This window comes from Lactuca sativa, chromosome 9 (assembly GCF_002870075.4).
Source record: "Lactuca sativa cultivar Salinas chromosome 9, Lsat_Salinas_v11, whole genome shotgun sequence".
NCBI classification, from domain to species: Eukaryota; Viridiplantae; Streptophyta; class Magnoliopsida; order Asterales; family Asteraceae; genus Lactuca; species Lactuca sativa.
In genome coordinates this window covers 139679421-139702616 of record NC_056631.2, presented here as the reverse complement: position 1 = coordinate 139702616, position 23196 = coordinate 139679421, and positions in this window count along the sequence as shown.

The following is a 23196-nucleotide window of genomic DNA, read 5'->3' as shown; positions in this document are numbered from 1 at the left end:
TTCATGCTCCTGCTTGCTTTTCGAATAAATCAAGATATCATCTATGAATACTATCACGGATTTATCTAAGAATGGTTTACAAACCCTATTCATCAAATCCATGAAAGCTGCTGGGGCATTGGTTAGTCCGAACGACATAACCAAAAATTCATAGTGTCCATATCTCGTTCTAAAAGCAGTCTTTTCGATGTCATGCTCTCTCACCTTTAGTTGATGGTATCCCGACCTAAGATCGATCTTCGAGAAATAGCTCGAACCCTGCAACTGGTCGAACAAGTCATCGATCCTTGGCAACGGGTACTTGTTCTTTATCGTCACTTTGTTCAGCTCTCTGTAATCGATGCACATTCTCATGCTTCCGTCTTTCTTCTTTACAAATAACACAGGGGCTCCCCATGGTGATGAACTAGGTCGAATAAAACCTTTGTCCAATAACTCCTGAAGTTGTGTCATAAGTTCTTTCATTTCGGTTGGCGCTAATCGATAAGGTGCTTTCGCTATCGGCGTCGTTCCTGGTAACAAGTCGATACAAAATTCTACTTGTCGATCAGGGGGCAATCCGGGAAGATCTTCGGGAAAGACTTCCGGATAATCACACACCACCAGAATATTCTGCACCTCCTTCTTTTCCATCTTGGCATCGATCACGAACGCTAGATATGATGTACATCCCTTGGCCAAACACTTTTTGGCTTTCATTAGGGAAATGAGTCCAGAGTTTACTCTGCGTTTGTCTCCGTACACCATAAACGACTCTTTTCCTAGCGGGTTTACTTTTACTATCTTCTTTCTACATAGTATTTCTGCGTCGTTGGCGCTAAGCCAATCCATTCCTAAAACTATGTCGAATCCATTTAACTCGATAGGCAATAATTCCTCTTGGAACTTATTCCCATCCAAGTCAATGAGGATGTTTTTCATACGATGGCTAACAGGTACAAACTTGCCACTAGCAATCTCGACTATTATAGCATTAACTAGCATATCTACATGCAAAGCTAGCTTTCTACCAAATTCATGCGATATAAAGGAGTAATTGGCTCCAGAATCAAACAAAATTTGGGCAGGCAATTCGTTTACGAGAAAGGTACCTGAAGCGACATCGGCTTCTTCTTTCGCAGCTTCGAGCGTCATCTGGAAGGCTCTCGCCTTCGGCTTTGGTGGTAGATTGGGTTTTGCTGCGTCCTTCTTCTTCTTTGGGCAGTCCCTCAAAATATGCCCTTCTTTATTGCACCCAAAACATACTTTCTTATTGAAGGTGCACTCATTGGCATAATGCCCTGGCTTTCCACATTTGTAACAAGTGACTTCCACGCTGCACTTCCCAGCATGTTTCTTCCTACACTTGTCACACCACTTGGCTTCGCTTCCTCCTCCAAACTTTCTCGAACCAGTCTTCAAGAATTTGTTCTTTTTATTGGAACCTGAAGTTCCTTCAAACTTTCTCTTTTCGCCAACTTCAACCTTGCTGGCGGCTCTCCCTTTTATCATATCTTCAACAGACTTGGCAGCCCAGATAGTTGCCTCCAAAGTAAGTGCCTGACGTACTGGCACCGCATACTCCCATGGAAGTCCCTTTGCGTACCTGTCTATTTTTGCCAACTCATTTGGGACAATACGCAAAGAAAACTCCATTTTGTATGTGAAGTTATTTGTATATTCGTCAACGGTCATACTCCCCTTCTGCAACGTTAGAAATTGGTTTTCTAACTCAAGTACGTTTTGGGCCGAGCAGTACTTGCGCTTGAAGTGCACTAAGAACTCTGCCCAAGTTAATTGCAGTGGCTCATTAGGGCTTAGGGTTTTCCCCAAAGTGCTCCACCAATGAGCAACACTACCTCTGAACTGACGAACTGCAAACGTAGTTTGTAACTTGCCTTGGCAATCACAAGTCATGAAAGCCAACTCCATTTCCGAGATCCAGTCCATTACTCCGACAGGATCTTCTTTTCCATTCAAGGTCGATGGCTTACAAGTCATAAAGTCCTTATACTTGCACCCATTTCTCTCCACTCTACCCTCGTGGTTATTCCTCCCAACCACAAGCGGTTCACTATGACCAACCGATCTGCTATTGTTCCCTTCTTATGATCGATCATCATTTAGTTCACGTTGTTCAACAGGAACTGAAGGTTCATCCCTGTCGTTCAGCAACATTTGCCTCAATTCCTCCCTCTGTTCAGCCAACATGGCCTGAATTATAGTTCGTACTCCAACCATGGTGATGGGTTCGGGTATAGCTCCTACTATAGGCACCTGTTCCACCACTGGAGGTTGAGGTTGTTGGTTTCTATTTGCATTTCCAGCTCCACTCCGAGTTCTTGCCATTACAATCTATATACTGAATAAGGCAAAATTTAGGTCTTTATCCTTGTTAGACATGTCAATTCCCTTATCACTCCGAAACGTTTACATGTTAGTTCTAATCTCGTATTCATACGCTTAGAATCCTACACACATAAGGTTTCCAGATCCGGTCGGCAACAGACCATAGATCCGAACAAATAATGGCACACATGGCAAACACATAGCATTTAGCACATAAGGGCATTTTAGGCATCTTCCCTAAAATAAACTAGTGCTCGTGTCTAAAATATGGTAGACACTCATCTCACAATCATCACTTAGCATTCTAAGTTCAAGTCTAGAACTTCTACAATTTCTTAGTTCGCTTAAACTAATGCTCTGATACCAACTGTGACATCCCCATATTTCTCGGCCAGAAAAGACCGATTTAATTTATGCTTTTTAAAATAAAATCAGAGAAATCTTTTTATAAGATATTGCGGAATTGGTCCCCAAACAATATATGATAAAAGTTTATCAAAATCCTTCATTAAGAAGGTATATATTTTCCATATATATATATATATATATATATATATATATATATATATATATATATATATATATATATATATATATATATATATATATCAAAAACTCGGGATGTCATGTTCCGATACAGATCAAAAGCATAAACAAGACATTATAAGCCTTTCAACAGTTATTTACAACTACTGGCCTATAATCCAAAAATCTCTCGGCATCCTCCGACTATGCTCGGGGTCCACTACCTGTAATCATAAAACTGAGTGGGTCAGGCTTGGGAGCCTGGTGAGCATATAGGGTTTTCAACCCACAATAATAATATACTTATTAAGTTCACCAATCAACAATAACCCTGATTACCCATTCCCGTTGTCCTCACTTTACGTCCCTAAACACCTATCACAAGGGACCTAGCCTAAGGATTATCATCGGGATGGACACTACTGCTAAGGGGTTTCCTCAGCCATACATGTCCTTAAGGCAACCATGAGGGGGATGAAGTACGCCAATGAACATTTAATTCATCAACACCTACAAGTTGCGAACCTGCTAGTGTTCCACTGGACTATCTAGAAAGTCCGTGGTCGTCATCTATACTTCGCTAGATGACTACAACAACAACAACAACATCGACATCGAGGCCTCTCACCATTTTAACACACATCAACTATTTCATCTACCCATGTTCTACCCAACATATTTTGTAGATAAAAAGCATATACAGTTTAAAACTTGTATAAAACATCAATTCAACAGTCACCTCGAATAAACAATTAGCATATTTACACATAACACTTATTTCAAGGTAAATACTTCATATCTATGTGTAAATTGAAAGTAACTACACACTCACTTATTTTGGTGAAAATCGGGCAGCAATTCGTTTCCTAAAACGATCGTTTCTAATAAAACCGGGAGTTTTATTGAGAAATCGGGCTCTGCGAAAGGTCGGGCTTCGAAACCGAAAAGATAAATTTTCCGGGATTCTCGGGCACTTCCTGGGGTATTCCGGGCTTTATAATTGATACCGGGGCTTTGCGGGATGTTAAGATGAAGAAAATATGGAGAAAGGGGCTAAATTGGCAAAATTCCAAAAGTAACCGGAAACCCTCGTAGGTACCCTTCTATATATAGGGTCCGAAGTTTGATCCAACGGCTGAGAAGATGGCACGCTTCGGAGATCCGACGGCTCGCAGGGGGTGGCTTCGCATATGGCTCGCATGGCTCGCACCTGGCTCGCACATGCGAGGGCTCGCTGGCGGCTTCTAAGTGGACCGCGGCTTGCTGGCGCACCTGCGAGGCTCGGACACACGCGGCAGCTGAGCGAAGCTTCGGCTGGGGAGCTGGCTGCTTCGGATTGGGCCTCCTCCTCGGTCGAATCAGAAGAGGACACGTGGCTCGCATGACTCAGCAGCCTCGGTGACTCAGCAGCCTAATGACTCAGCAGCCAGGTGACTCAGCAGGACACGTGTCACTTTCTAAGCGAGGGTGACGTGGCAATTGTGACTATGCGAAATTTCTCGGTTTTCGCGCCAAAACTTCTAAAATCCATAACTTTCGCATACGAGCTCCGTTTTTGACGTTATTTATATGCACGCGTAGCTAAAATTACGATCTACAACTTCCGTTTAGACTTCGTCGGCTAATTTTGACTTTAAATTTTATATTATTATTTTTAACAGACCGGGACAGTAAATCCGTTAAAAATTCATAACTTCTTCATTCGACGTCCGTTTTCGTCAGACTTTTTACCGTTGTGTTCCTAATGACGAGACCTTCAATTCTCGTTTAGGTTGTGTCGGCTTAAAATCGCTCGATCTAAAATTCGAGTTTTTAGCTGTCTACTGCTACGCTGAAACTTCGAAAAATCATAACTTCCTCATACGAAGTCAGATTTGGGCGTTCTTTTTTTCGAACTTCTCGGTTTAACAAATACTACAAGTTTCGTTTAGATTACTAAGGCTAAAAAGTAGTTTATCAAAAACTCACTTTTTACGACATTCAGCACCATGCCGGTTTTGTTGCGAAACTTCGACAGGTCATAACTTCTTCGTTATAACTCGGATTTTTGTATTCTTTATATCCCCGAAATCCTTGTTTCGACCACTACAACTTTATGTAAAGATATCGGGCTTATCTCACACTTTAATTTTGACGCTTATTTTTATTCTTAATTAATTAAGCCTTAATAATTAAGCATAAAACACATAATTCACATAATATTCACATAACTCCTTTTCATTTCTTCAAAATGAGTTACAAAGGTTAACCTAGACTATCAACTCAATATAAATGCCTAGGCTAGAAACACGAGTGTTACAGTTTCTATCAAAAGGAAGTACCGGTTGTGGAAAGGAAATTTGACCTGGAGGAGATGTTGATGGGTTTTAGCCATAAGAACATCCTATGTGCTCATGCAAACCCTAATGCTTGGATCTAGGTTTCTCTATTGTACATGTAATGTATCCAAGACTTACAATCTTAGATCTAACATATTATAAACTGAAATTAGGGTTTAGAGAATTACCTTTGATTGTTACGTAGCAATAACAATCTCAAATCCTCCTTATAATGACTTTAGAAAGCTTAGAGTCATAATTGTCACTCCTCTAGTGGCTCACGAAGACCAAGAGCAAGAGGATGAAGAATAAGGAGAGAGGAGACTGCCCAAAACGTCTAGAAACCCTAGTGGAACTCTTAGCCACGTTTTTGGGGCTTAAGGGTACTATATATACATGTAGGCTATTAGGGTTTTCAACTAGGAAACCCTAATCTGATTACTTAAGCCCTAAGCAGCCCATGGACTCTTTTAGAATATCCCTTGGACGATTTCTAATGGGTTTCCCCATAGAATTCGTCCAACCTATTATTCCAAGGTGATCCATAGCCCAAATGCTATTATCTTATAATTACAGTTCCAGTCCTTAAGTTTAATTAATCTCTTTTAGCCACAAAATTAATTATCAATTAATTCTTGACTAATATTAATTAAACAATATGATTTCTCCTTTAATATATTATTCTCATAATACATTAATAAATCATAATTAATCTTCTCTCTCCATAATTCATCCTATCAAGTTGCTTTGGTGAAGGCAACCCAAAAGGACCATGCACCATCGGGTCAAGTACATACCAAAATAGTTATGAACTTAGACACTAATCCAACAGTCTCCCACTTGGACAAGTGTAATAACTATTCTGCGTATGACTTCAGATCCTGATCTGCAATCGTAGCTTTAAAAAACCGCTGTCAACTCTGATCCTATCAGAATCGTGTCCTTTAGATAAGGGATCATATATTCCTCCATTCTAGATATCGTATAGACTGAGACATGGATTTAAATCATTCTCTCTATCTATGTGTTGTTTCTTGATTTCCGATTTATGACGACTGACAACCGACTACAATTGACCACATCAAATTAGTCCCGGCTTGGCCAAGCACTTAGTGTCATCAGTAAATCATCGAGGGGCCCACAGATATCGCTTTCATCCTACTTTGGATAAAAGGAACGGATAAACTTTGATTCAATGCTTGCTTGTACTCACTCACCGAATCACACACAACAATATGTTTTATGACACCAAGTTACTGGTGCGTTTACATATTATCAATGTGTAACCGACTCGTAAGATACAACTCACACATCTCGGTTCCAAGAATATAAGATATTATCGTCTCACCAATCACTCGTGATAAAATCCATGAAGTGATCCAAGTGAGCGTGGGTTTAATCCAATACTCAAATCATATTCTGTCACACCCCCAAACCAAAACGGCGGAAACGTTCGGGGGCGGAGGACGTCATATTCATTATCATAACAGTTCATAGAAAGGAAAGTACACACCACCATATATATTAAAGTTTCCAAAATGTTTACATAATTGTATCCGTTACATGTTCTCAAGTTAAATACATAAACATCTTTCAAAAGAAGTAATTAACGTCAGCACGTTAATCTCCAAAAGTTGATTTCCAAATCTGCTTAGCGGTTCCCTGAGAATACAAGTTATTTCAAAGAAAAAGTGTCAACATTTAAGTTGGTGAGTTCATGAGTAGTGTTTTGAGAAAATGTACGCCATTCGAAAGTTCGTGTATGTTTTCCAAAAAAAACGCAGTGTTTCAAATGTAAAGAGTTGTGATTTGTTGTGTTGAAAATGAATGTATTAGATCCAGAAAAATCCCATATTTTCCCTAATGGTTGAGATATGAGTTGTTGTATTTTCCAAGAAAAACCCTTATTTTCTTATAAAAGTATGAAATGCATATGAATGTTCGTGTTATAAGTTGTAAATGGTTGCACCAAGAAAATCCCTTATTTTCCTATTAGTTGTTTGGTTTGTATACAGGAACAACCCTTATTTTCCTGACATAACTGGCAGTCTCCAAGACCGAAAATCGCAAGCAACCGACGTGCTTGTAAGTTGTGTCATAGTTTTACATAGTAAAGCTATACGAAGATCGCACTTGTTAGATGAAGAATAGTTTTAATAGCTACTCGTTCATAAAAGCATAATACCATAATAATTGTATATCCGATGAGTTTTATAACCATACTAAACATAATATGCCTGTAGCGACGTTCTTCAGGCGTCGTAGCGTTATGACAACTGTCACCCCAAAAGACGGACTGTAGCTAACAGTCAGGGCGCGGGATCATGACTTTCCGTATAGATCTATACACATTTGACACATTCTCCGAACGGGAGACTCTGGTTATAGACAGGACTTGTAGCGATACCTTTTATCTAAAAGGCAGTGTTTGAAGATGTACACGTCTCACGGATTCTCAACTAAGTCTGTATTAAAGTAGTAGTTTGTATGCAAAGTTTATCCTTTTTCACAATGTTTGACAAAGCATAAATCATAAGTTCTTTGAATGCATAAAATGATTTAGTAAAGAATGTTACCCTTGATATGATGTATTTGTATGTAAACGTACAAATAAAACATATTTCTATTTATAAACATATTGTATCCCAAGAGGGTAAAGCTGTGTTGTGAGGTGTTTTGCATCATAATAACTTCATAAGATAGTTAAAACAACAGTATGAAAAGTATATCAAAAGATTGATGTTTCACACGATTTTAGTCGTGTGTTTACTTGTATTCCTCCCCTAAAAGAGTATAAAAGCATTTAAAATGTATTTAAAGAGTGTTCGAAGGGAATATGAACTCACTTGATAGTTTGAAGATAGCGAGATGGAAAACCGGACAGAGTTTCGTCTCGGGAAACGGATTTTCCTCGGGATTCTCGGGAATCTCGGGAGTAAAATCGACCCTCGGGACTTGAGCAAAAAGACCAGAGCTTCGGGTTTGAACAGACGGAAAACGAGGCGAGATTGTGAGAGAGAGGAGAGAAATGAGCCTTTTTCTCGGAAGCCCTCGCATTCTATTTATAGGAAGGCTGAACCGCCTCGGTACGTGGGGCGTACGCTCGTATGCAGCGCGTACGCGTACGTCATGCATGACCGAAGCCTCGACTGCCTCGGCTTCGGATGGGACGGGTCGGTGGGGAGGCGGGTCGGATGGGACAGCGGGTCGGACGGGTCGGTCGGACAGGCGGGTCGGACGGGTCGGAAGCCTCGGATAGGGCGACGTGGACGTTCCGAGGCCAAGTCTCTCGGGTACGCAGGGCGTACAGGGGTACGTAGCGCGTACCTCGGATGAGGACGCTGACTCTTCTTCGGATAAGGTCCGAATTTTGATTTAAATAAATATATAACTTATTTAATAAACTTCAAAAATTCATATCTTCTTCATACCAACTTCGTTTTCGATGGTCTTTATATCCACGCGTAGGTGAGACTACGCTCTACAACTTTCGTTTAGACTTCGTTGGCAAATTCCGAAAGTATTTTTATTATTTATTTTATAACTCATCGTGTTTAAGGAATTTCTGTAAAAATTCATAACTTCTTTATCTGACGTCGGTTTTTGCCAGACTTTTTACCGCTGAAATACCATTGTCGAGACCTTCGATTCTCGTTTAGGTCATTCCGGCCAAAAGTCGCTCGATCTCCGATTCGAGTTTTTACGTAACTTCGTATTGCCGGTTTTTGTCGGAAAACTTAGAAGGGTCATAACTTCTTCATTATAACTCGGATTTTAGTGTTCTTTATATGCTTGGAAACCTTAAGACGATATCTATTACATAGCGTACTCCAAACAGAGCCTTTGAATACTTCATTTTTCGATGATATTCTAATTACTTTTTCAAAGAGGTTACAAGACTCGAATTTCAAGGACCTGAAATGACGGGTTGTTACATATTCATAAGCACTCATGAACGTTGCAGCAAACATTTGCTTATGTTTAATACACTTTAGACAATCCACACACCAATTCACGACAGTCTTCATTCGTACCTACTTCCAACATATGAATGACTGTGGTCCGTTCGAATAATTTGATTGTTCTGAATTATTCAGGAAGTCAAAACATGCAAAGTGAAACACAAGAATAATACTAATCCCCATATGGCCCCAAACACTGGGTATAAATAAAACATTTTATTTAATCACCATATTGATTACTCATTATTTGTTGTTTCGGGTAATCAACTTCTTACTTGAATTATTACTACACTTGTCCCATGCTCTCAGCATGCACACAATGTTTACCTACCGTCCTTACTTTGTGAAATAGATCAAATGAACACATTTCCAATCATACTCATTTCACAACTCCCAATCCTTATCATAAGTATAAGAATATCAAATTCTTGTTACTTATGCTAGATTCTAACATTTTATGCAATGATTCTTTCGTAAAGTCATAGCTCAAAATCATCAAGACTTGGCTAATCTCTATCAGAAACAATTCTATAGATATGATGTCTCTCACTCAAAGTACATTCCTTTGAACATCCTTCTTGCATAATAGTTTCTAATCTAGATATAGATTCTCAATATCCAACTCCCAATATGGAAACATTTCCATATTTTCCATATGACAATTCATTCTTAACAGAATCTTATCTATTCATAATAATGTCGATATCCAATACCATACTTCCAACTACTCACAAGCGACCAATCCTCAGCGAGCTTTGAATTGTCCTTTGATAGTTGTTTAATTATCTTATTCAAAATAGATTCTTGTCCTTTTTCCTTCTTAATCTGCTAGACATTTGGAAAATTTTAGAATGGTCAAATATTATAGCACTTGCAATTGATCCTTTACCCGAAGCGTTTGGGACACGATGCATAATGTCTTACATAAAGATCTGATACTTTATCAAAGTTTTGCCATAATATTTTATGTGTCACGTTCTCACAATTCGAACAATGAAGAGGGATGCCATAATCATAATCGAAATTTTGAGAACACACTATGTATCCTTGACTACCTAAGCCTTTAGATTTGAAATGAAGCATAATATTCTCTCCCTTAATTATAGCAAAACAACTTTTCAACCCTTACGACTTTGCAAAGTATAACTCTTGTTTTCTATAATTAATATTGCTAACTTGCAATACTTGCCTTAATAATCATACAAGCACAACATTTATGCTCCCACTATCATGATGATTATTATCATATAAGCATAACACTTATGCTCCCACTAGCTTTGACATGTATTTAGAAACCAGCTTAACTTCCAGAAAAACAATACCTATTGAATTTCTATATTTCTAATACCTTATACACCTTTGTCTTAGATAGCTCATATGTGTGTCTAAACAATTCAGACTAATTTCCAAATCTCATAAATCGAATCATGGGAAGGGATACCGTAACCATAATCGAATTCGAGAATACAATTTTCACAATCAATATCTTCTTAAAATCTCTCTTAGTGAAAGCGTCTCCTCACAATCATTTTCATGAAGGAGGGAATCTTACGACACTTAGATTTTAATGGTGTATGTGTTCCTATCCATGCGAATTTGTCAAAACCAAATTTTGCAACAAACCCAAACTCATATGGACCGAACCTTCTCAATCTTGATTTCTTGCCTTATGATAACACAGCTGCCCACCATGTCTTCCAAGTAGTTAAGCAACTCACCCTTTCCTATCAATGTACTTTTCATTGATCAAAGTGCTTGCCTTTTATGCGTTTAAATGAGAACTCATAGAACTCACATGCATAATTAACTCAATTGGAACCGCACAGAAACAAGATAGTGTTAACACAATAGGTTGTAAACCTCAACTCGTGTGCTAGTGATGATCGATAAGGTTTTCTCTTGATTAGTTCTTGAAACTTTTCGAGACCTTTAAGACTCCCACTGACTCCTTGACATATAAGATTCTCTTGTCAATAAACATTTCTCGACAAACAAATATTCAAGAGTTAGTGTAGCCTTTATCAAGACAAAACACTTCACAAAATTGGTCCTAGTTGGTCTTTGTCTTATCCAATACATCACAACTTTCCACATTTGATGAATGTTATAAGACTTCTTAATACTTGTCACTCAATGTCACAATCTTAACTCTAAGACTTGGTTTTGGAACGAAGTATGATTGACTTCTTGATTTAATCATTTCTTCAATTCTTGATTCCTCTTCTCAGACATACAATTGCACTAAGACTCACTTAGAGGATCAATTGAGATATGGTTCTTAATCATTAAGACCTATCATAAAACATAATAAAAGGTACTCTCCCTTCTTCTTAGAATAGAGAAACTTTTATCTTTCTGCATACTTGATTCTTCTTTATTCGTTCTGCTATTTATTGAAACTCTTTCAATCAACTGAGAATTACACTTAATCTCATAAGTATAATCATATTTACTTAACCTTAGTAATCATGACGAATATCTTTGTTACTCTTGTGGTGGACTTGATCAACATACAACATTGTGTACTCGATCTCCTAGTCCTTTGCTTGACACTTTGTCAATGAATTAGTCTAATTTCCAAATATGAAATTTCTCATTCATCATGCAACCAAGTTGTATGATTCCAAGTTTCTGTCCAATTGAAACTTGGGCGATGAGAAACTTTCCCTATTTGGTAAATTCTTGACATTTCCACAAATAACATAATTAAGAAACAAATCCATTATTGCTAATAACAAAAACATTCAAACATGAATTTTTCATACACGCCATTGCAAGGATAAATATAAAATCAAAATCTATTTTATTGCGGAAAAATTTGTCCTTACAATGCTATTCATTGAAAAACTATGTTAATACATATTTCTTGGCAATCAATTCTAACTCTAAGTAGTAGCTCAAGAATCCAATCTTCAAGCAATGCGATCGAAATCCATTTCTTCATGATTAGATTCTGCTCACTTCTTCCCTTAAGTTTCCTTTCCTTTCTTCGATCCTACAAAACATCAATTGCAATCATATCACATCATGTATCAAGAATCTAGAATAGGAACTTAAAAGAGTTAGTTAATGGATTTTACCTAAATCAGAGCCATACGTTTTGACTCTCCCATCTCTTAGATCTCTTAGGTAAATAGGGCAACTTCGTCTCCAATGCCCCTTCTCTTGGCAATAAAAGCAAATTGACTCTTTTGGAACAGCGCATGGAACTACTTCAGACCTTGCCTTTCTCTTATGATCAAACCATTCGATCATGGCATGCCTTTCGTTGCCTATATTCACAGAGGTCTGGAAGGCAGATCCACCAATCAACTTTGCTTTTTCCAGTGCGCCAAATCATTGCTGATTCAACAGCAATAAGCATATAGGTGAGATCAATGAGGGTTACGTCGTGGTTCATCATATAGTACTCTCTTATGAACTCACTATATGAGTCAGGAAGTGACTAAAGAACCCAGTCAACAGCGAGCTCCTCACAGACAACAGATCCCAACATTCTTAACCTATCAATGTGTGACTTCATCTCTAGGATGTATGCACACACTGACTTTCCTTCTTCATGTTTACTTGCCAAAAGGGCTTGAGTGAGTTTGAACTTTTCAATCTTTTGAACTTGTGGGTTAGGGAGAATAATAAGAGGAGGTGGAGGAAGTGAAGCATGATCTCGTGTTCCTCGATCGAATCGTGGAATATCATCTTCATGTGAAAAGCTTGTTCCACGGGATTTAGGAAGACCATAGTTGTCATACTTTGACATCTACGAAACGGGAGAAAAATGAAATTCAAGTTAGTTGATTGATTGAGTCCTTAATAAATCATCCAAATGAGATATTAAGGCTAGGACCCAACACAATACTCTACAACCTAGAAAAGGGATGCCGTAATCTAGTTGAAGAATATTTGAAGGTAACTGAATGACGATTCACTAATTTCCACCATGAAACACGAAAAAGAAATTTAAGTTTTAAATCTATTGAAAGTTCCTAGATCTTTTGAGATTCATTGAACTTTTCAATGGCATGTTTATATCTCGATATGCCCCTTTAGTTTGTGACTGGGATACCGAGGATCACATGGGTGTGTGAGTTAAGTAATGGACTAAGGGATCGAGTACACATTCTTGTGCACTGATTAAGTCCACCACAAAAGATCGATAAGACTATTCGTCATGATTTACTTAAGTTCAGTAAATATGGTTATACTTACAAGCTTAAGTGTAATTCTGAGACATTGGAAAAGGTTCCAATGTATGACAGAGCGAATAAGAAGAATCAAGTTAGGCAGAAGGATAAAAGTTTCTCAAATCTAAAAATAAGGGAGAGTGCTTTAGTATCAGTTTTTGTGATCATCTTAATGATTAAGAAACCATATCAAAATTAGTTCTCTAAGGAAATCTTAGTGCATTCTTATGACTAAGAAGAGGAACTTGAATTGTTGAAATGGTTAAATCAAGAAGATGATTCATACTTCGTTCCAAAAACAATTCTTAGAGTTATACTCTAAGATTGTAACTTGAGTGACATGTCTTAAAGATGGTTTAAAACACTTGTCAAATGTAAGAGTAAAAGTTTTCTACTCTTGTACATTTGAAATTGGTAAATTGTGATGGTTTCGGTAAAACAAAGACCAACTTAGGCCAATTGTGTGAAGTGTTTGTCTTTATTAGAATCCACACTATCTCTTGAATATTTGACAAGGGAGTCTTATATGTCAAGAGGACAGTGGGAGTCCTAAAGGTCTTGAAAGCCTCAAGAACTAATTAAGAATAAAACCTGAAGTTCTTCACTAGCACACGACTTGAGGTTTATAACCTATTGTGTTGACATATTCTGTGCCCATTCCAATTAAAGTTGGCTTTGCATATGAGTTCTTAGAGTTCTCAATTGGTTGCATAACAACATGGAAGCAATGACAGACCCTTGAGCTGCCAGATGGAAAGAAATTGAGATTGAGTTCAGTCCATATGAGTTTGGATTGGTCATTACCCTTGTCTTGTGACTATGGTTTAGACAATTCACATGGATAAGAAAACATACACCAGTAAATCTAAGTGTCATAAGGTTTCTCTCCGATTCATGAAAATGATGGTGAGGAAACACTTTCACTAAGTAGATTTTAGCTAGATAGCAATTGTGACATTTGCATTCTCAAAGTCGTTAGTGGAGCGTGTGTGGTTTACCGACACACTAACATGGACTTGTGAGAAGTGGCAAAGGTCTAAACAATTGGGACTATGATTACGACATCCCTTTTCATAGTTCTAAAATTGTTTAGACACACCTGTGAGCTATCTAAAAGTAGGTGTATGAATATGATAAAGTTTTATCAAAGCAATCTAGTATTAGAAATCTGAAGTTTGGTAAGAACGTCAACTGATTTCTGAGTACATATCAAAGCTAGGGGGAGTATAAGTGTTATGCTAATAATCATCATGTTAGTGGGAGCATGATAATTATGATAAGTATTGCAAGTTAGAAATGTTAATTATAGAAAAACAAAAGGTCTCAATTAGGAAAAAGTTGTTTTGCTATAATTAAGGGAGAGGAAATTATACTTCATCTCAAATCTAAAAGCCTTGATTGAGGTTTTAATCGTATTTAGTCAAGAATATATATGAATTTCATGTTGGAATGGCTCAACATAAGGAAATTCTATATATGGGTTCATTATTTGCGTTCTAAAATTCGATTATGATTACGGCATCCCTTTTCATAATCTAAATTATGAGAACTTGGCAAATAGAAATGGAAATATTATAGCCAAAGACTGGTTTAGTCTTTATGTGAGACATCATGGATCGTGTCCCATATGCTTCGGATATAGGATTGATTACATGTGCTATATTTATCTTTTCCAAAATTTTCCAAATGCCTGGGGCATTAAGAAGGGAAAAGTTCTAGAATTGGATATGGCTAAAATGATTAAGCAATTGTCGAGGACAATCTAAGGTTTACCAAAGATTGGTTGCTCAAGGACAGTTGGAAGTATAGTATTAATTCTGGAAGGACCATATTGACATAATCTGTAAGGAGGCAACTCTTGTTCAGAAGTGATAGTCAAAATGGAATATAAAAATGTTCCAAAGTTAGAAAGTATTCAATCTGTAAGATTAGGAAACTTAATGCAAGAAGGATGTTTCCAAGGAGTTGATCTCCTTTGGAATACTCTCTAATGATTGTTGCCAAGTCTTTGTGAATTTATGCATAATCATTACAAGAGGATCAATGCATATAAGTTTAGAATCTAACAGATTTCAGTAAATGGCATGAATTTGGAATTCTTGCATTTGGAGTAAGGGTTTGGGACTGTGAAAAGGTGATCATTGGAGTTATGCTCAATTGATCTATTTCACAAAGTAAAGATAATAGACAAACATAGTATGCATACTTTGAGTACGGCATGACTAGTGTTTAGAAAACATAGTGTACATGATTGGAGCATGGGACAACTATTGTTTTAAATTCAAGTATAAAGTTGATAAAACCAAAACAATGAATAATGAGTAATCAATATGGTGATAAATAAAAGTGTTTATTTATATTTATAGGGTTTGATACCATATTTGATTCATTTATTCTTGTGTTTCACTTTGCATGTGTTGACTTCCAGAATAAACTAGGTTATTCTTCCGGAATGACTAAGTTATTCAAACCATCCACAGTCGGTCATATGTTGGAAGTAGATATGAATCAAGACTGTCATGGGTTGGCTTGTAGAGGTCTAAGATGTTGGACAAAGGGCTACAACACTCATGAGTGCTCATAAGTTCTAAGTATTGGATTAAACCCGCGCTCATTGGAATCACTTCATGGATTTTATCACGAGTGATCATGAGACGATAATATCTTATATTCTTCAAACCTAGAGATATGAGTTGTTACTATGAGTTGGTTGTACATTGATTGCACGAAAAGGCATTCGGTAACTCGGAGTTATAAAACGTGCCTTTGTGTATGATTCAACAAGTAGTATAACAAGCCATATGAGTTGAAGTTTATCCTTTCCTTTTACCTTCAGGATAAAAGCGATATCTGTGGGCCCCTCGATGATTTAATGATGACACATGTGAGTGCTTGGCCAAGCCAGGACTGATTTGATTTGTTCAATTAGTCAGTCATCATGAATCGGAAATCGGGAAACAACAAATGGACAGAGAGAATGATTATAATCCATGTCTCAGTCCATATGATAGAGAATGGAGGAATATATGACCCTTATCTAATGGACAAGTTCATTGACAAGATCAGAGTTCGACAACGGCTTTAAGAGCTACGATTGCCAGTTTAGGTTTGGAAGTCATACTCAATAATAGTTTTAGACTTATCCAAGTGGGAGACTGTTGTATTAATGTCTAAGTCCATAACTATATTTGGTATGTACTTGACCCGACCCGGCATGGTCCATTTGGGTTGCACTTCACCGGCACAATTTATATGGATAATCTTTTGAGAATAGTATATTTATGATTAATATTAATATATTATAAGTTCTAATATATTAATATGGAATCATATTATTTAATTAGTATTGATCAAGAATTAATTTATAATTAATTAAGTGATCAAAAATGAACTAATTAAATATGGACTCTTATATATATATGGAATGGGCCAAGTTCATTTAGGTTGGGCTAAGCTTTCATGGATAGTCCGTGGAGTGTTTAACCCATGGATCATATGAAATGAAAGGTCATGGTTTTATCCCTAGTTTCCATACTATATAAAGATGTCCTTGGTTGGTGAAATTGGCACTAGTGTGGTACACTATGAAGGGCTAGCCGATTTCTCTAGATAGAACCAAGTATTCATATTCTCTAAAGTCTTCCAAGGTGTCTTGGTGATTTGTGACTCCACTTGAGGCTTCCACACTATTGGGGCTAAGCACTTAAAGCTTGAAGACATCAAGCTACATCAAAAGGTATGTCATCTAACTAGAACTTTGTAGTATAAGAGCTTCATAATATGGTAGTTAGGATTAAAGCCTTGGAAAGTTCTTATTTGTATGTATAATAGAGAAAACATAGATCCAAGGTTTATAGGGTTGCATGTACACCATAGGAGTGTTAGAATGCTCAAAACCCAACAGTGGTATCAGAGCCTAGGCTTGTTTTCAAGTATACTTGATGCAAATTGCTGAAAAATGCTGAAAAACTCGATTTTCTTGCTTTCTGGGCACTGGAATCGCCGAGTCCACTGATGAACTCGCCGATTCCATGAGTAAAATCATCCTACTCGCCGAGTAGGTTTATGCACTCAACGAGTAGGAGCCCCAAACAGCATATTTTCGAGGTTTTTGGCTAGAAATGGACTAGGAACATTACCCTAAGTTGATTTTGAACTTATAAACTTGTTTTTGATGTGGTAATGTTCATGCTAATCTAATTTCAAAGATAATTGTCAATAGATTCATGTTTTGAATTAGTTTAGTGATTACGCTAATTACATGAAAAAGTTTGATTTGAATTATCTTGTTCTTATGAGTTGCTTAGATTAATAGAAAGTTATGTGAAATTATTGTTTTCAATCCAAATTAATCTAAGAGTTGATTCTAAAATGTGTTTTTGTAACTTGTCCTCAAGTTATATGAAAAGTCACATTTAAGTTTCATAAAACTCATAAAAGTTGGCAATGGTTACAAAAGATGAAGAGTCTTGTCCTTAAGTTATGGAGGTTCAAGAGTCACTTCATTAAGTAATAAAATATGTAACCTTAATTAATTCCATAAGTTACAAAATAAAGAAAAAGTTACATTCTTTAATAATTTAAAGTCTTCCATAACTTGTCCTCAAGTTATGGAACTTGAAGAGTTTTTGGATTAAAACTACTTTAAACACATAAGTTATGGAATTAATTAGTTTTGAATAGTTTCAAAACTTTCCCTCAAGTTTTGGAATTTGAAAAAGTTTTCACTTATGAATACTTTAATTCCAAGTTAGCCCTTAGAATTTTAAAAGTTAAAATTCAACCCTTATACTTTATAATATTACAAGTTAATAATATTTATATATATGTATAAGAGTAAAGTCAGTCTTACCGTTAGTAGGCCTCATTCACGAAGCCGGTCTATAAAGGGGGGGGGGGGGGTATAAGGTTACTGCCTATAAAATGGCAGTTTAATGGGTGTCCACTCTCATCCACCGCTTCCTTGACTGGTGGAGGGTCGTTAGCCGAATGGGTAGGACAAGGACTATAATTCTCCCTTCATTAAAAGTATTAATGATAAATACTAAGTAACTAAACCTTTTATAAATACCCAATCTTAGTTACTTAGGAAAATGTGAATAAGGTGCTAATCCATGAAATTACACTTTGCACTTTGTTTAAGTCGGTTAGTGGAGCGTGTGTGGTTAACCGGCACACTAACTCGTATTTAACCAGGTAGGCAAAAGGTAACTTAATGTTTATCATAGTATCGATGGAGCGTGTGTGGTTAACCGGCACATCGATTGAGGGGTAAACACTTAAGGGTACCAAGTAATTTGCATGGTTACTTCACACCTTGTTTTGTGATCCTCGACATCCCAGTCACAAAACCTGAAGGGCACACTCGAGATTAAAACATGCCATTGAACAGTTCAATGAATCTCAAAAGATCTAGGAGTTTCAAAACCAATTAAAACCTAATAATACATTTCGTTTATCTTGGTGGAAATTGGTGAATCGTCATTCACCTACCTTCAAATATTTTATAGCTTGGATTACGGCATCCCTCTTCTAAGTTATAAAATAGTTTGTTGGGTCCTAGCCTTAATATTTCATATTGGGTGTCATATTAAGGACTTTAGATCAACTATCTTGAATATCTCCCAAAAGATGTCTGGTTTAGACATTTATGTTCTTCCCAAATCTCTTGAAACAAGCTTTCCTAAATGAAGATGATGTCCCATGGGAATCATACTTCTTTCACCTCCTCCAATCATTCTCCATAACCCACAAGTTCAAGGTCACTCAAGTCCTATTGGCAAGGCAAGGTCTAGGTGTGATCACATCTTAGAGATGAAGTCATATACTGACAAGGCAGGAGAGTTGGGTGTCAAAGTCTTGAGAAAGTTAGTGGTTCAATCACTTTCTAAGTCACATAGTGAGTTCCTTTGGGACTCCTGTGAAATAGACTATGACAAGACCCTTAATGATCTTATCTATTTGCTTGGTGCTGCTAAATCAGAAATGATTTAGTGTACTAGTAAAACAAAATTGATTAGGAGATCAACTTCCCAAAACTTTATGGACAGGGACAATAGTGACACAGGAAATCCAGAAATGCATTCTCTTCCCAATGGAAAGGGATTGGCCATAGTCAACTTGGTTGACCAAATGGTAAAGAGAAAGGCTAAGTCTGAGATAGTCCCATGTACTATTACCTAAGGGTCCATAAGTCTCTATTGCCAAAGGAAGGGGCTTTGGTTACGAAGCTGCCAAACTTGCCTAAGGATGGTAAAGTCAATAAGTTTGATTTTATTTCACGTAAAGTCCATTGTCTAACTCTATTAAGTTCCTACTTGGAGATTCTTATTACATGATGTGGCTGGGTCACATGTTGATGTTTTAAGAATCAAAGAAAAGTAAAGAAACTTAAAGGAAGTATATGTTGATTCTGATCGCGAAGATGGATCGCATGGTTCGGTGATCAGAATTTTGAGCATGTGCTTAAGAGTTATGATAGATTGCTTAGGAATAGATGACAACAAGTTTTCATATACATTTGCATTGTAAGGATTAGTTTTTCGGCAAAGTTTTAAAATAAAAAAGAAAAGTTTTTAATTTTATTTATTTTAAAATATCCTTACAATGGCATTTGTAGAAAAAGGAAAAAATGTTGCTTATATGATTCCATTGATAGCAATATTGGAAATATGAATTTGATTCTTTCATTTGTGGTAGTGTCTAAATTTACCAAATAAGGAAAGATTCTCATCACCCAAGTTTCAGTTGGATAGAAACTTGGAATCATGCAAGTTATATAGCATGATGAATGAGAACTTTCAAGTATTGGAAAATTAAGACTAATTACTTGTTCACATGGGTGTGTGAGTTAAGTAATGGACTAAGGGATCGAGTACACATTCTTGTGCACTGATTAAGTCCACCACAAAAGATCGATAAGACTATTCGTCATGATTTACTTAAGTTCAGTAAATATGGTTATACTTACAAGCTTAAGTGTAATTCTGAGACATTGGAAAAGGTTCCAATGTATGACAGAGCGAATAAGAAGAATCAAGTTAGGCAGAAGGATAAAAGTTTCTCAAATCTAAAAATAAGGGAGAGTGCTTTAGTATCAGTTTTTGTGATCATCTTAATGATTAAGAAACCATATCAAAATTAGTTCTCTAAGGAAATCTTAGTGCATTCTTATGACTAAGAAGAGGAACTTGAATTGTTGAAATGGTTAAATCAAGAAGATGATTCATACTTCGTTCCAAAAACAATTCTTAGAGTTATACTCTAAGATTGTAACTTGAGTGACATGTCTTAAAGATGGTTTAAAACACTTGTCAAATGTAAGAGTAAAAGTTTTCTACTCTTGTACATTTGAAATTGGTAAATTGTGATGGTTTCGGTAAAACAAAGACCAACTTAGGCCAATTGTGTGAAGTGTTTGTCTTTATTAGAATCCACACTATCTCTTGAATATTTGACAAGGGAGTCTTATATGTCAAGAGGACAGTGGGAGTCCTAAAGGTCTTGAAAGCCTCAAGAACTAATTAAGAATAAAACCTGAAGTTCTTCACTAGCACACGACTTGAGGTTTATAACCTATTGTGTTGACATATTCTGTGCCCATTCCAATTAAAGTTGGCTTTGCATATGAGTTCTTAGAGTTCTCAATTGGTTGCATAACAACATGGAAGCAATGACAGACCCTTGAGCTGCCAGATGGAAAGAAATTGAGATTGAGTTCAGTCCATATGAGTTTGGATTGGTCATTACCCTTGTCTTGTGACTATGGTTTAGACAATTCACATGGATAAGAAAACATACACCAGTAAATCTAAGTGTCATAAGGTTTCTCTCCGATTCATGAAAATGATGGTGAGGAAACACTTTCACTAAGTAGATTTTAGCTAGATAGCAATTGTGACATTTGCATTCTCAAAGTCGTTAGTGGAGCGTGTGTGGTTTACCGACACACTAACATGGACTTGTGAGAAGTGGCAAAGGTCTAAACAATTGGGACTATGATTACGACATCCCTTTTCATAGTTCTAAAATTGTTTAGACACACCTGTGAGCTATCTAAAAGTAGGTGTATGAATATGATAAAGTTTTATCAAAGCAATCTAGTATTAGAAATCTGAAGTTTGGTAAGAACGTCAACTGATTTCTGAGTACATATCAAAGCTAGGGGGAGTATAAGTGTTATGCTAATAATCATCATGTTAGTGGGAGCATGATAATTATGATAAGTATTGCAAGTTAGAAATGTTAATTATAGAAAAACAAAAGGTCTCAATTAGGAAAAAGTTGTTTTGCTATAATTAAGGGAGAGGAAATTATACTTCATCTCAAATCTAAAAGCCTTGATTGAGGTTTTAATCGTATTTAGTCAAGAATATATATGAATTTCATGTTGGAATGGCTCAACATAAGGAAATTCTATATATGGGTTCATTATTTGCGTTCTAAAATTCGATTATGATTACGACATCCCTTTTCATAATCTAAATTATGAGAACTTGGCAAATAGAAATGGAAATATTATAGCCAAAGACTGGTTTAGTCTTTATGTGAGACATCATGGATCGTGTCCCATATGCTTCGGATATAGGATTGATTACATGTGCTATATTTATCTTTTCCAAAATTTTCCAAATGCCTGGGGCATTAAGAAGGGAAAAGTTCTAGAATTGGATATGGCTAAAATGATTAAGCAATTGTCGAGGACAATCTAAGGTTTACCAAAGATTGGTTGCTCAAGGACAGTTGGAAGTATAGTATTAATTCTGGAAGGACCATATTGACATAATCTGTAAGGAGGCAACTCTTGTTCAGAAGTGATAGTCAAAATGGAATATAAAAATGTTCCAAAGTTAGAAAGTATTCAATCTGTAAGATTAGGAAACTTAATGCAAGAAGGATGTTTCCAAGGAGTTGATCTCCTTTGGAATACTCTCTAATGATTGTTGCCAAGTCTTTGTGAATTTATGCATAATCATTACAAGAGGATCAATGCATATAAGTTTAGAATCTAACAGATTTCAGTAAATGGCATGAATTTGGAATTCTTGCATTTGGAGTAAGGGTTTGGGACTGTGAAAAGGTGATCATTGGAGTTATGCTCAATTGATCTATTTCACAAAGTAAAGATAATAGACAAACATAGTATGCATACTTTGAGTACGGCATGACTAGTGTTTAGAAAACATAGTGTACATGATTGGAGCATGGGACAACTATTGTTTTAAATTCAAGTATAAAGTTGATAAAACCAAAACAATGAATAATGAGTAATCAATATGGTGATAAATAAAAGTGTTTATTTATATTTATAGGGTTTGATACCATATTTGATTCATTTATTCTTGTGTTTCACTTTGCATGTGTTGACTTCCAGAATAAACTAGGTTATTCTTCCGGAATGACTAAGTTATTCAAACCATCCACAGTCGGTCATATGTTGGAAGTAGATATGAATCAAGACTGTCATGGGTTGGCTTGTAGAGGTCTAAGATGTTGGACAAAGGGCTACAACACTCATGAGTGCTCATAAGTTCTAAGTATTGGATTAAACCCGCGCTCATTGGAATCACTTCATGGATTTTATCACGAGTGATCATGAGACGATAATATCTTATATTCTTCAAACCTAGAGATATGAGTTGTTACTATGAGTTGGTTGTACATTGATTGCACGAAAAGGCATTCGGTAACTCGGAGTTATAAAACGTGCCTTTGTGTATGATTCAACAAGTAGTAGAACAAGCCATATGAGTTGAAGTTTATCCTTTCCTTTTACCTTCAGGATAAAAGCGATATCTGTGGGCCCCTCGATGATTTAATGATGACACATGTGAGTGCTTGGCCAAGCCAGGACTGATTTGATTTGTTCAATTAGTCAGTCAT